Below are 14,273 nucleotides of genomic sequence, written 5' to 3' on the forward strand. Positions count from 1 at the left end.
GCAAGCCCAAGGCCCTGGGGTCATAATTCAATAACCTGGTTTGTTCATATTGCTTTTGCTTTTTCTGAGAGCTCTAAGATCTGGACTCTGCAGCCCTCGATCTTTCTCTCTTTTCTTCTACCTTTGCCAGTTCCCTCACATTTTCCCCCTTGGTCTCCTAGATCGACAGTGTCTTCAAGATCAGTGCTGCACAAATGTTAATCTCCTGGGGAGCTGGTTCAGATTCTGAATGAGCAGATCTGGGTAGGGCTTGAGACTCAGTCTTTCTAACAAGCTCCCAGGTGGTAATGAGGCTGCTGGTCCATGAGCCACATTGTTAATTGCAAGGATCTAAAGTTCCCCTACTTGGAAAGATGGCCTGTTTTTCCCTGCCCTGCATCCTCTGAGCCAGTTCAGAGAACATGACACCAAGGCTCTTGTGTGACAGGAATATAGGAATAGAGTTAGACAAAGTTAGATCAATGAAAACCTTCCTTCTGAGATTTACTGAGAGCACTGAATGAAGTGGAGGAATGTCCCATCCTGAGAAACTTTCAAAATGCCCTCTCTCTCCTGCATCTGTGGTAAGTGTTGACCTTGGGCTCACCTAGAGATGACGCCCGGAAGGAAATTACAATAAGAAGATTCTTTGAGCTTCTCTATCGTGGAACCCAGGAAAGAATGGTGGATGTGACTGAATCCTTGTCTGGTCCTCCTCAGTTTTGTTTTCTTTTTTGAGACAAGCACCAAAAATTCTAAATCACAGCCACATTTTTTAGCAGTTTTGCATTTTCAATGCAAAGCTCCAGCAGGGGGTACCTTCCGTAGACACGTAGACTTCATCATTATAATGATTTTCCTGTTCTTTGTGAAATGAGCCAAAAGAGAGTTTTCAAAGGCCTTTTACCAATAATGCATTTTCCCCCTGAAATATTCATTTTAGTAATTCAGCCACCTACCCCAGGCTCATGATAAATTATTTAGATAATTGCATTAATTCTCTGCTTCGTTTTACTCATGCAGATCTGGCCTTGGCTTGTAGATTTATTTCCAGCTTTATGTCTTTCAGGGAACAAGGATTGCTAAAGGGTGGATTGTTTCATGGAGGTTTACTGCTGAGGCATTAGAAATAACTACAAGTCCTCATATCCTACAATTACCGTCTATTTTGTGAGTCTGATTATTAGCTGCAGCAGAGACAACTCTCATGCAGGCATGGGTGGTGAGGGAAAGCAAGCTCCAAAATCACTGGATAAAAGTGTATGGAGCTCTAAATATTATTATCAAACGTTGCATTTCAATTAGGCTATCACATTCAATTTTTTCAAAAAGCAATGGGATCTATAAGCATGTTTTCTGGTAACTTGCTAAACCTGACACGTAAGGAATGTTTCCTTCCATGTGACTTGCTTCCTAATAATGCCCACTAAATACAGCCACGCATTTTCCCTGAAGATGTTCCGACTTGAGACTGACTTTTCTACATTCTATTTAGCTTGTGTAATTTGATGTGACTGTAGCTGGAGGCAATTTGGTTGGCGGCTGTGGAGAGGAGGCGAGGATGCAGAACCAGCACAAGAGCATGACTGAGCGTGGCTTGATGATAAGGGATGGTGATACAGGAAGCCCACATTTCAAAACTCCTGGTGGCATCTTAGGTCCCTGAGTGAGAGAAATAAGAAATACAACTGAACCTCAAGGGCATCAAAAGCCAAAACATACAGTAGAATGAGGGGAAAGGAACAGAGAGAAACCACACACTTTAGAAATTGTTTAGGGATTCTGAATAAGGCTGCAACATGTATATCCAACCTGATTCTGTCTCGTTACAAAACAGTTATGCAAAATAAAGTGGTGGGAAGTGAGCCAGCTTCACATTCTTTCTAACTTTTCCATGGTCTTTCATCCCTGAAACACATAAGCCAGGATTTCTGTAGGGGAAGGCAGAGGGCCTTCTAAGCTCTTAACCTCAAAACTTTAAATAGCCACTTAAAAATAAATAAACAAACAAAGGCTTTAGGAAACTCTAATTCTCGGTAAAACCAACACCCTGTAGAAACGTAGTCACCTCCAGCACCGCTACAATGTTCTGTTTTGAAGGTCTCGGCGTCCTTCATTGGACTATTTATTACTAAGCTTAACAAGCAGTGCCTGAAATTTTTCTTTTACCTTCAGTGACTTCTACCCTGTGGGGATTGCAACACTCAGGCTGGCGAAGCTGAACTTTTCCAGGCTCGTTGAATTTCTTGTGCAAAGCAGACATTTGGCTTCTAAAATATTCCATAATGCCACAAATATTTTCTAGATGCCTGGCCTGAACTGGAGTCTTTTAGAAGGATTCCAGCCTGACCTCATTATCTGAATGATTTAATTTGAATGACACTCAATCCAGCCCTGTGGCAAGCGTTTTTCTTCTTATTTAAAGTTATTGATGAACTGCTGATGGTTTCCCGCAGCCCAAAAAGACTGGTTTGTTTATTTGTAATTCTTTCTGCTACCATTGCCACAAGCAGCTGTCGCTTTGGAATCTGATAGTGATACTAGACTTTGATTACAACTTCCTCTCCTAGACTCATTGTCTACATTCCATCTTTTCCTTCCACTCACCCAATTGCCCAATCCAGACAACTGGACACCATTCTTGACTTGTGCCTCTCCTTTCCCTGTGTCTAATGGTCCACACAAAGAATCTAGTTGTTTTTTTCTCTTACCACATCTTAGTTACGTCATTTTCTTCTGCTGGAACCTATTTCTATGGAGCCCAATCTTCTTAGGGCCTGTTATGACTGGTGTACCTCTCCAGCCTCATTTGTTTCTGCTTTCCTCCCTCAGCTCTATCCTCCTGCCACACTAACGGCCTCAAATGTGCCATTATCTCTCTTGCTTTCAGACCTTTAATAGTATTGTTCTTTTGCCCGGAACTCCCACTCTTTCTTCTCTTGGCTAACTTGTATGAATCCCTTAGGTCTTGCTTTAGGTGGCACTTTGCCTGGAGCCCTCCCTTGACACACAAACATCCCTCCATCACACAGCTAGACCAAGTGAAAGAGCTCTGTTTTGACCCAGGTTTGTCTGAACCTAAAGTCCTTGTTTTATTCTCTGTGTTGTCCTGCCTCCCCAAAGAAGGACAACATTGGGCTTGGTCCTCTATGGAGCTTGCCCAAGGAGGACCCCCAAAATTTTGCTTGTCTAAATCCTGGCAAGACCTTTCTTGTCTCTTATCATCTTCTACATCAAAGGCCATGCTAGCTTTCATTCAAACAGGATTTGACAAAATCTCTCTATTCTTTCTTCTGTTTGTTCTTCCTCATGTGATCACAGTTTCTAACCTATCTGGGTAGGTTGGCATTCACAGAATTTGCCATTTGTGCTATAAACCAAAAAATCAGTAGCCAGGCCCTTGGAGTTATGGTATCTGAGCCATTCAGAATTCAGCTTTGCTTTATGAATATTAAAATTATGACATATACATAAGTGATGAGTCAAGCCCATTGGTGGTGGCATCTGGATAGGTCAGTGTTTCCAAAACCAGTATCCCAAGGAATTGCTATCATCTCAAGCAATATTTCATGAAAAAACATCTCTGGTCAAATATATCTGAGTAGAATGGTATACCATAAACACCTCTACACCGCTCTAGGAGGTGTTTATAGCATGGAAATTTCTCTAGAATAGAAACCAGTTTAATAGAGATTTTATGTGTTTGTCTCAACATGAGACAGTTGGTTAGCGATGAAGCCAGTAAGAGAAGCAGATGTTCTGTGACTACCACTGCAACAATTTATACAGATTAGGTCACCCTGGCCCCAAATCTTCCTGGCCATAGATTATAGACATTTGGAAGATGCAGTCACCCTTCCAGACCACAGGAGTCTAGGGCAGGCAAGACAGACTCTGTGGCATATTAAGCTAGTCACTTAAAACACAATAGTCTAGTGAACAGGGAAAGATTACCCGGGAGGCAGTCTCTGGATAATGACTCTTGATATCAAATCAAGTTCACTGGCTAAGACTTCACTTCAAAATAGAATTACTGTGAGTTTTCTTCAGCTGTGTTCTCAAAGTAATCACATTTAAAAGAAGGCACAGTAAACCAGACACCCATCTCATAGGATGGTACATTGAGATTTGAAAATCTATTTCCATTCCCTGTCACCCATTACTGCCATTTTGCACTTGGAAGACAGATGCTATACATTAAGCAGCTATTTCCTGGAGCATGGTTTGCATTACAAGACATCTTGTTCCCTTACTCAGTTTCAAGACTGTACAGTACTTTCAAATACTATTAACTCCAGTCAATGTGATTCTCTAGTACATTACGGTAATAAATCAGAGGGGAGGTACTTCTAACCATAATAAAATATGGACTTACCTATATATAGATATCACAACTAAACATTGGGATATATTAAAAATTATGAAAAAGGTAGTTTTGCAAATATGCTCTTGCCACAACAACTAGGAATTGAGTTAAATGTCTTTGTTGTAGGCTCTATAGTTGAGTCAAAAGGAGATTTAGAAATTTGAAGGGAAGAGATTCATGTAGTCTAGTAAGAGCAGTTATAGTTTTTCTATCAAGGTTAGGTTGTTCTGTCCTGAGACTTTGGGGCTTGTAGCAAAATGAAAACTGTTGACAGAACGCAGGAGTGAAGGAATCACGCCTATGTGGGACAGATATGTGTGTACACGGCAGGTAAGGAGGTGGAGAATTTGCTTTCACTAAACATTTATTATGCTTCCACAATGTTCTAGATTCTGAGAGACACATAGAGATAAATTGCACAGAGATTTTTCCCTGGAAGAATGTATTTCTAGTAGTTGATGAGACCACATGCACATAATAAAAGGTAGGTAATGAGAGGTGTGGGGCAATTACTTCCTCTTGGGGAATGTGAGGGGAGCCTTCATCAAGAAGGAGGCATAGTTTGGAGAATGGGTGAATGTGGATACATGGAGGTTGGGAGGACATTCTAAATGGGGAACACAAGGACATGGAGATGTGCCACCCTGGGAAGGAGTCCACAAAGTTCCTACATTTGTAGCATCATTATGCCTGCTCCCTTCAGTTGGTTCTTACTTTTGCAGCCTCAGGATTTCTCCTCCACTTCTACTTTCTTATTTATATCATACTGATACCTTTATCCTCATATATCTGGAGTCTGAGCTGGTTCCCAATTGTGACTTCTACTTCACCATTTTGATTGGATACCATCTTGTGTCTGTAGTTTTCTATGTTAGGTTGTGAGCACTTTGAAGACAAAGGATTTGTCTTATTTGCTTTTTTTTTTTTTTTCCAGGAAGATTAGCCCTGAGCTAACATCTGCCGCCAATCCTCCTCTTTTTTCTGAGGAAGACTGGCCCTGAGCTAACATCCGTGCCCATCTTCTCTATTTTGTGTGGGATGCCTGCCACAGCATGGCTTGCCAAGTGGCGCCATGTCTGCACCTTGGATCCAAACCCATGAACCCCGGGCTGCCCAAACAGAATATGCAAACTTAACCGCTGCACCACCGGGCTGGCCCCTGTCTTACTTGCTTTTGAATCTCAGATCCCGGCACACAGTAGTAAGTAGTGACTGTTTGCTAAACAAAACAGGATAGTTCCATATGCAATAGTGCAGCTGACTTGCTCACCCATTTTGCACATTAAACTTCTCTCCTGGTAGTTGACTTAGGCAAAGTGAACATTTCGTATCACTGTTCTTTTGAGCATTGTATTATCATCGAATATTAGGGTTGAAAGGAGATGGACCACCTAATGAGGAGATCACGATATTAAAATTAGAGACCAATATTCCTCATGAATACAAATGCAAAAATCCTTAACAAACTGTTAACAAATAGAATCCAGCAACATATAAAAGGATAATGCATCATGTTTATGGGCTGAGTTGTGTCCCTCTCAAGCACATATGTTGAAACCCTAACCCCCGGAACCTTAGCACGTGACTGTACTTGGAGATAGGGTCTTTAAAGTGATAATTACATTACAATGAGGTCATTAGGGAGGGTCCTAATCCAGTAGGACTGGTGCCCTGATAAGAAGACAAAATTTGGACACAGACACACATAGAGGGAAGACCATGTGATGACATAGGGAGAAGATGGCCATTTACAAGTCAAGGAGAGAAACCTGGAACAGATCTTTCCCTCACAGCCCTCAGAAGAAATCACACTGCCAATGCTTTGGTCTTGGCCTTTTAGTCTCCAGAACTGTAAGGAAATGAATTTCTGTAGTTTAAGCCACCCAATTTGTGGTATGGCAGCCCTAGAAAACCACTGTGCATCATAACTAAGAATTAACAGAATAAAGAAAAAAAATCATATGGTTATTTCAAATAGATTTAGAAAAAGCATTTGAAGAATTCAAAACCTATTTATAATTCAGAACTTTCAGCAAACTAGAAGTAGAAGGAAATGTTCTCAATCTGGAAAAGGGCACCTATATAGAATTTAAAAGGGAAACTTGAATACTTTCTTCTAAGATCTGGAACAGGACAAAGATGGGGCCTGCTCTCACCGTGTCTATTCTACGTTGTATTGAAGGTCATAGCACAAGAAAGCAAGAAAAAGAAATAAAAGTCATAAATATTAGAAAGGAAGAAATGAAACTGCCTTTATTTGCAAATGGCATGTTTATTATGTATGTCAAAAACTGTCAGGAAGATGCAAAATAACTAGAATTAGCAAATTCTCAGGACACAAAGCCAATTTACAAAACTTAAATATATTTCTATAAATAGTAAAAGAATTGGAAAACAAAATTCTTAGGGGTAAATTTAGCAAAAGTTGTACAAGATTGCCTTGCTGAAAACTATGAGATATTGCTTCGTGTGGATTGGGAAACTCAATATTGTTAAGGCATCAGTTCTCCCTAAATTCATCTATAGATGCAACACAATCCAAATACAGCATTTTGGGGACAAAATGGACAAGCCGATTCTAAAATTCTATGGAAATGCAAAGAACCTAGAATAGTCAAAACAATCTTGCAAAATAATAAAATTGGAGAACTTACACTATTTGATTCCAAGACACGAAAATTACAGTAATGAAGATATTATGATAATAGCATCATACAGATAATGGAATAGAACAGAGTCTACCAATAGTCCTACGCTTATACGGCCCTTTCATTTTGACAAAAGTGTCAATGTAATTCAATGGGGAAAGATGCTGGAAAACTGGATAAATTGATGAGAAAATTGAAAAAGGTGGCAATGGTAGCCCAGGGAAGTTAAATAAATTATTCAAAGTCATACAGATGAGCCAGGACTCTCAATTTCACAGTTTGGAGTGGTTTCTACCGCCCACAGTCTTCCTTGGTACATTTGTCTTTGGTCTTCGTTGTGGATAATGTAGACTGAAATTGTGTGGCTAGGTAATTTTTCCAATATGCTTCTAGTATCTACTTCATTAAAAGGAGTGTTGAGATTTAACAATAGGTGTTCTCCCAGAATGGTACACGCCTAGCTGGCCCTATAAGCTATAGTCTGATTTAATCAAAAGCTCTAACATTGGGAATCTTGTCTCTCAAGGGTTTCAAGGGTTGTCTTTACCCAGCACTTTCTTAATGCCGTTAATAAGTATCTGTCTCATTTTCACTTTTGAGTTCTTTGCTTCTTTCATGAAGCTCCTTAAATTAGCAATTAAAAAGAATATTCTTCAACGAATGTCAATTTCTCCTATTTTGATAATTAATAAATTATAATTGCATAAAGGTAGAATTGGGTATTGAAGCAGATGGAAAAGGATTGACTGACAGTTTCAGGTCAGAGAACACTGGTGTCTGAGCATTGCAAAGTTTTATATTTTCTGACAGCCTGAGTCCATGGGAGATTTTTATCTTCTGAATGTGGTTTAGATACCTTTGGAAAATACTTTTTAAAAAGTCTATCAGGTAGAAACCCATATAAATATGGCAGAGCATGGGAAAAGAAAATATGATGATAAAAGATGTTTGAGAAGGCAGGGCAGGATGGGGTAAGGCAGAGAGGTTTTAGAAAACAGCAAGAATTCCAGATTCTTGGGCTTGATGGGTTCACGTCCTGCATCCACCTGGACGTGGGTTCTAACATGGCAGAGAGATGCTTTGTGGAACTCTCCTTTTGTGTGGGTGGGAACATTTCTAATACTGTGGGACTATATGATATTTGCAGTAATAATTTCATGGGAAAATAATATACTGGGTGTGAAAAAGAACTTTCAGATCTCATTATCCTGTCAAGTACAGAACATAGAGGAAGCAACTAAGGCCTAGGTAAGTTAATTGCCTTGGGCAGCTGAATGCAGCCAGTAGCTATTCCAGGGGAGGAGTCTAGGTGTTCTGATGCCAAGGACAAGGCTACTGTCATTATATCCTGTCACCTTACAGCTCCAATTCCTTTTCCTCCCAGCACAGAGGCAGTTTTAATGACTTAAAAGAATGTTACATGGGACTTTTCTGGTCTTGGACATTTAGCTGAGAATGACACACACTAAAGACCAGTACAGTACCTCCATTGGCAGGGCTTGCTAATAGGTGGCTAAGAGGTAGTCACAGTCCCACAGCCACCTCCAGCCACGTGGGAGAAGAGATGCCTTTCAAGCATCTTCCTCGCGGAGGACACCAACACCTGGCCACCACAGCACCACTCCATAAGACCTTGGTCCCCTTACCTATTTTGACTCTTCCGGTCCCAACCCAAGAGGAGCCAATAGCAGCTCCTGGTGGGGGAAGACACAGAAGGAGGAGAAAACAAATTCCTACTCCAGGCTCTTGAATGTGGGGAAGGAGAAAAGCTATAGACGGAATGACAAATGGAACTTTTCACACCTGATTATGGGTCATTTATTAATATTTATTTATTAGTACCCAGACTGCCTAGAAAAAGTTATGCGTTTTTCCCATATTGGAGTGGGGTAAGGAGATCCACCAGAGCAGCCTAAAGAGAGTGGAGGAGAGAAATAAAGTTGTGTGCTGCTTGTGCATAACTGAGCCCAGCTCCTCCAAGATGCTGGTTGAATTCTTCCGGGTGCTCATCTGACTCATACTTGACTAGGGGGCTTCCTGACACAAGAGAGTATGATGGTGGGATGGTCTAATCTTCCTTCTTGGAGGTCACATGGGGCTAACCTAGTTGCAATGTGACTAATCAACCCACTTTGAAAGAAAATGAATTTCTGACTCTGTCTTCTGAAATTCGTTGAGTCCAGTTTACAAGGCAATTAATCTCCCAGAGTAGTATTGGTCATTGATTAGGAGGCCTGGTTTTCAATGCAGGTGGCCCTAAATAGGAAGCAGCGCTGCCTGTCTGTTGTCCTGGAACTACACATCTGAAATTTTGTAAATAGAATTCTAGTAGTTTCTTAAATCATCAAAATTTCTACAAGTACTCTAATATGGAGAAGAAAAAATAACGAACAAAAAGACCCTTCCAGAAATGAAACATTATGTAAGAGCATCAGACTGTGTATAAAGCCAGTTGATTCTCGTTCATTCCATGAAACAATACAATCTTTAAATCTGACATCATCTGAAACTGGTACAATATCTAAAGTCTCATTTTCTGCTTTAAGTTTTTACTCAATTATTATTTTTAGTTCCTGGAGAAAGTGTATTTTTAGCTTTCAAAAAATGCAACGATTGCACAAATTCTTTTCAGCCCTGGTAATTTGGTTGGCGGCCTTTCTGTCTATGTGTGTGTGGATGGTGGGAACATAGCTTTCTGATGAATTGTTCTCTTTTCCATTCGATAAAGGGCTTTAAAATATATTATTGTTCTTTCTCCAAATAGAAGTGGGTCATTATTTCCCCTCCATTGTTTCCTCAAAGAGCTGAAGTCCATGAGCTATGCAGATAGGACTATCAGCCTCAAGCATACAATCAAAAGGGCCATATCCTTGCTCATTGTTTTTTTAAATCAACATGTGGTTCTAAACAATCACAGAGCTAGGGTTCAGGGCAAAACTTTGCTACCCAGGGCTCTGTCCCACTTCCTCACTATGCAGGATGTTTACAAATTATGTTCCTGCTCCTCTGCCCGAATACTTTCTATTTGCCCATCCAGATTCATTTCTACTCTCTTTTCTGTTGGATTGTTCAGACTACATCAGCTGGTTCCTTTGACCTCTGGCTTCTGGTTGTGTCCGCAAAATGGAGAGCACCAGCAGGAGATGGGAGGGAGGGAAGAGGGTGCAGCTGAGGTATTTATTCTCATTCCCCCCTCCAGCATAGTAAGCAACAATGGGCTGCATTCCTAGACCGAGGGCACACCTTCTGTCAGGTGGCCCTCTCTGTCTCGTGTTCAATACCATTCTTCCGTTTCACTCCTTCACATCTAGGGGTGGTGATGCAACTAGTCCTGGGGCACTGCATTGGCCCTTGTGGGTCCCTACACCTGCCCATACTTGTAAGTCCTCCCTTGGTTATCCTCTCCACAAAATACCCAATTTCAGGGGGCCATTTTTCTTTCTACTACGGCCTTGACTACTACCTTTTCTTTTCGAGAAAGATTAGCCCTGAGTTAACATTTGCTGCCAATCCTCCTCTTTTTGCTGAGGAAGACTGGCCCTGAGCTAACATCCGTGCCCATCTTCCTCTACTTTATATGTAGGACGCCTACCACAGCATGGCTTGCCAAGCGGTGCCATGTCTGCACCTGGGATCCGAACCAGCGAACCCCGGGCCACTGAAGGGGAATGTGCGCACTTAACTGCTGTGCCACCCGGCTGGCCCCACTACATTTTCTTTTAAACATTTGTTCTCTGCATGAGGAAACTGGCAGCATTCATTCCAGTCCTCGAGTGACCTCTGTCATCATTTAGTTGAAATCTTCTTTGACTCTTTCCTGTATCCCTACATCACTTTCTATGTTCTTCTATTATAGACCTTTGATTGTGAACGGTTGCAGAGCAAAGATTTATATTTCTATTAGCACCCTCTAGACCATGAGTTCTTCCGGTCCAGGAACATCTGTGTGCCATCATCACTTTGTAAAGAGCTTTTATCAGACCTTTTCAATATACATTTATTGAAATATATGTTGGAAAAGGCTTGATAAAATGCACACAAAGATGAAAGCAAAATGGGAATAATTAGCTGCTTACTATGTTCTCCTATAACAATTATTATTTTAATGGGGATCAGTATATCATATCAATGAGTTGATAGGATCAATCAATCATGCCAATAATATGAAATTTATGGCTCTAGAAGTAAGCCTATCATGAGATATGTTGAAGAAAGGAAACCATATTGAGGTCAACTTTTGTTTCAATATTTTGCCAATGCCATTTTGCATCACAAAGTGGGAAATGAACTCTGTGGCCCGAGAGAACTAGGTTCAGGCCCCAGTTCTACGGCGTGTGACCTGAATGACCTTGGGAAAATGATCTCTGGTCCCATAGACTTATTTTGAAAACTTACAATAACTTTTTTTTCTCTCTGGAAACAGATTAGATACTCAACAAATGTTATTCATTTGATAAATATTAGTTTCTCTTCTGTTCTTTCAAACCAAATCACAAAGGCCAAGAAATGTAACCCAAAGCAATGAAGAACCACAGGAACTCAAGAGCCATGAGGATCAGTAGTCATAACAGTAAAGCTAAAACTAGCTGTGGATTTTTAATTAGCTCTCCGATGTGTGATTTACCAAATGTAAACAGCTTCTCCGGGAGCTGGAAAGTCTAAAAGCACATTTGTTTAGCCCAGACATTCTATTACTTGGGTCAGGAATTAAAATCCTGTGACTCAGAGTCTCACAAGAAAAAATTTCACATGTAACTTGATATTTCTAGTATTTGTTAAAGCTTAGGCAATAGCACATTTATTTAGCCAAAGTGGCACAGTTAAGTATCTTAGAATCATAGGTTCACATCAAAAATGAGGAAGAAGAGGACTTCTGGGAGGTCATAAGCCTAGTTGGTGACAATGACATGACGAGCCATAGCTCAGCTCTCTCATCTAGTGCTCTTTGTAACACATTGTGATTTTTTTTTGCCAGGAAAAAAATGATATTGAAAAATTCATTTATGATCCTTGGCGTAGACAATTTTATGAACTGTGGTGCCCTTCTCTCTATTCTCTTGGGAAGGCTGTATAAATTAAATTGAAACCATTTATCTTATGGCATGATCGGTATGGAGACTAATGGATTAGTGTAAAACCAAAACAGCCACTCAGTTCCATCAGTTCAGGGAAACAATTAGGAGTCTTGGAGAAACCATTAGCCCAAAAGTTTATTTAACTGAGCGAGCTAGTTTATTCTGAAAAGTTGCATCACTTGTCCTGGGTGGATGGCGTCCAGCTAGGAGAATGTGCCAGTGACCGTATCATTCCATTCATTTCAGTGGACTTCTCTTTCACCTCCCATTCCCTTCTGAAAATTGAGTGTATTAAGATATCTGTGGAGAATGAACACAGCCAGAGGAAAGGAAGCCATCCTACTGCTGTCTTCATAGTAGATGCTCAATAAATTTATATTGAACTAAGCTGGAGAGTCATGTCTTCGCTTTCTGAATAGGTGATTCTGTACTGAGCTGGAAAATCAAAGTGACATCTATGAATTTTCAACCAAGCTGTGCCTATGCTGGTGAAGGTATTATTATTTTGAGGGTGAAATGAAATATAAAAGGGAAAACATTTTAGAGCCAATAAATTAAATTTACTACAAATTGTTGTATTTCACAGAAACCAAGGATGTTGATTTTGGGGGGCTGCTTTCTCTGTTTCCAATTCTATGGTAATGAATAAAATAATGGCACTGACAAAAAATGTTCTCATGGGTCAACAAACATTAGTTTCATTAATTAATTCATTTTTGGGATTCCTCACTAAAAGAGTGTGTGTTTTTGAATTTTTAACTGAAAGCATCCAGTTTGCTTTCTATGTGGATTCATTGCCGTAGCATCGATATACTGAAGTCACACTCTTCTCAAGGGATTTCATGGTCATGACCTCTTCAGAAACTTACTATAGAGCATGTTGCTTTGAGTTTTCCTCCTGATGAAGGTGTTTTAACAGTAATTTTGAGAATAATGACAATGACAGTCTCCTTTGGATGAGAATTAATGAAGAGAATTATTTCCTGGCCTCCTGTTTCAGTTTGTTGGGTAACAAATTACCTGAAAACTTAGAGACATAAAGCAACCATTTTATTATGCTAATATATTCTGTTCATTTGGTATTTGGGAGGAGCCAATGGGAACAGCGTGTCTCTGTTCTACGGTATCTGGGACTTCAGTTGGGAAGATTCAATGGCTGGAGAACTGGAGTTATCTTAAGGTTCATCTACTCACATGACTGGCAGTTGATGTTGCTGTCAGCTGGTGTCTCCACTGGGGTTATCAGCCAGAACACCTAGACATGGATTCTTCACGTGGCTGTTGAGCTTCCTCACAGCATGGTGCCTGGGTTCCCACAGCGAGTGGCGCAAGAGAACCAGAAAGAAGCTGTATCATCTTTTATGATCTGGCCTCAGAGGTCACATTGTGTCACTTTAGCCCTTGTCACAAGCCTACCCAGGTTCAAGGGGAGAAAAAACAGACCCCACCTCTCAATGGGAAGAGTTGTCAAAATCACAGTGAAAGAGGACGTCTTTGGAAAATACAATCTGCTACATCTCTGCTTCATGAGGAGGTATGCCGTGCCATGTCTCTGTGCTCCGTGCTTTTCCCAGCGCCTGTGCCATGGTCTGGCTGCTTCCCCATATTTTACAGAGTGTGTGGCTGGCTAAGTACTCCACACCTCATCTATTGAAAGGAGACCCTGATTCAAAAGTGAAACCCTACACTTATGTGTTCCAGAAAACTTTGTCACAAGAGAATTTTATCTTTTTAATTTATTACTGCCTTCTCTGTGATAGAACTTTAAAATTGTGTCTCAACTGGTTCATCACTTACACAACGATTGTCTTTAATTCTATACAATTGTAGGATTTGTGGTGGGGATAAAATGATGAAACAGAAATCGCCTTAATCCTCAAGAAGTTTACAGTGTACCAGTAGAGACCTCTGTATGAAATGACTGTGATAAGAGCTATAGGAGAGCAATATTCAGTTCTATTTGGAAAAAACACTTGATGAGGGATCATTGTGTAAACCAGGCACTGGGCTAGGCAGTGGGGCTCCGAAATGAATATGACATGGTCCTTGCTGTGGATGGATCAACTTATAGTTTAGTAGGGGAAACAGATGTACAGCTATATACCGTTAAGGTAACACATTTAATGATTGATCTATTAGAGGCATGGAAAGGATGCTATATTAGGAGCACAGAGGAGGGACATTTATCCCAGCTTGGGATTCAAA

Source organism: Equus quagga, chromosome 12, assembly GCF_021613505.1.
Source record: "Equus quagga isolate Etosha38 chromosome 12, UCLA_HA_Equagga_1.0, whole genome shotgun sequence".
In the NCBI taxonomy this organism is placed as follows: Eukaryota; Metazoa; Chordata; class Mammalia; order Perissodactyla; family Equidae; genus Equus; species Equus quagga.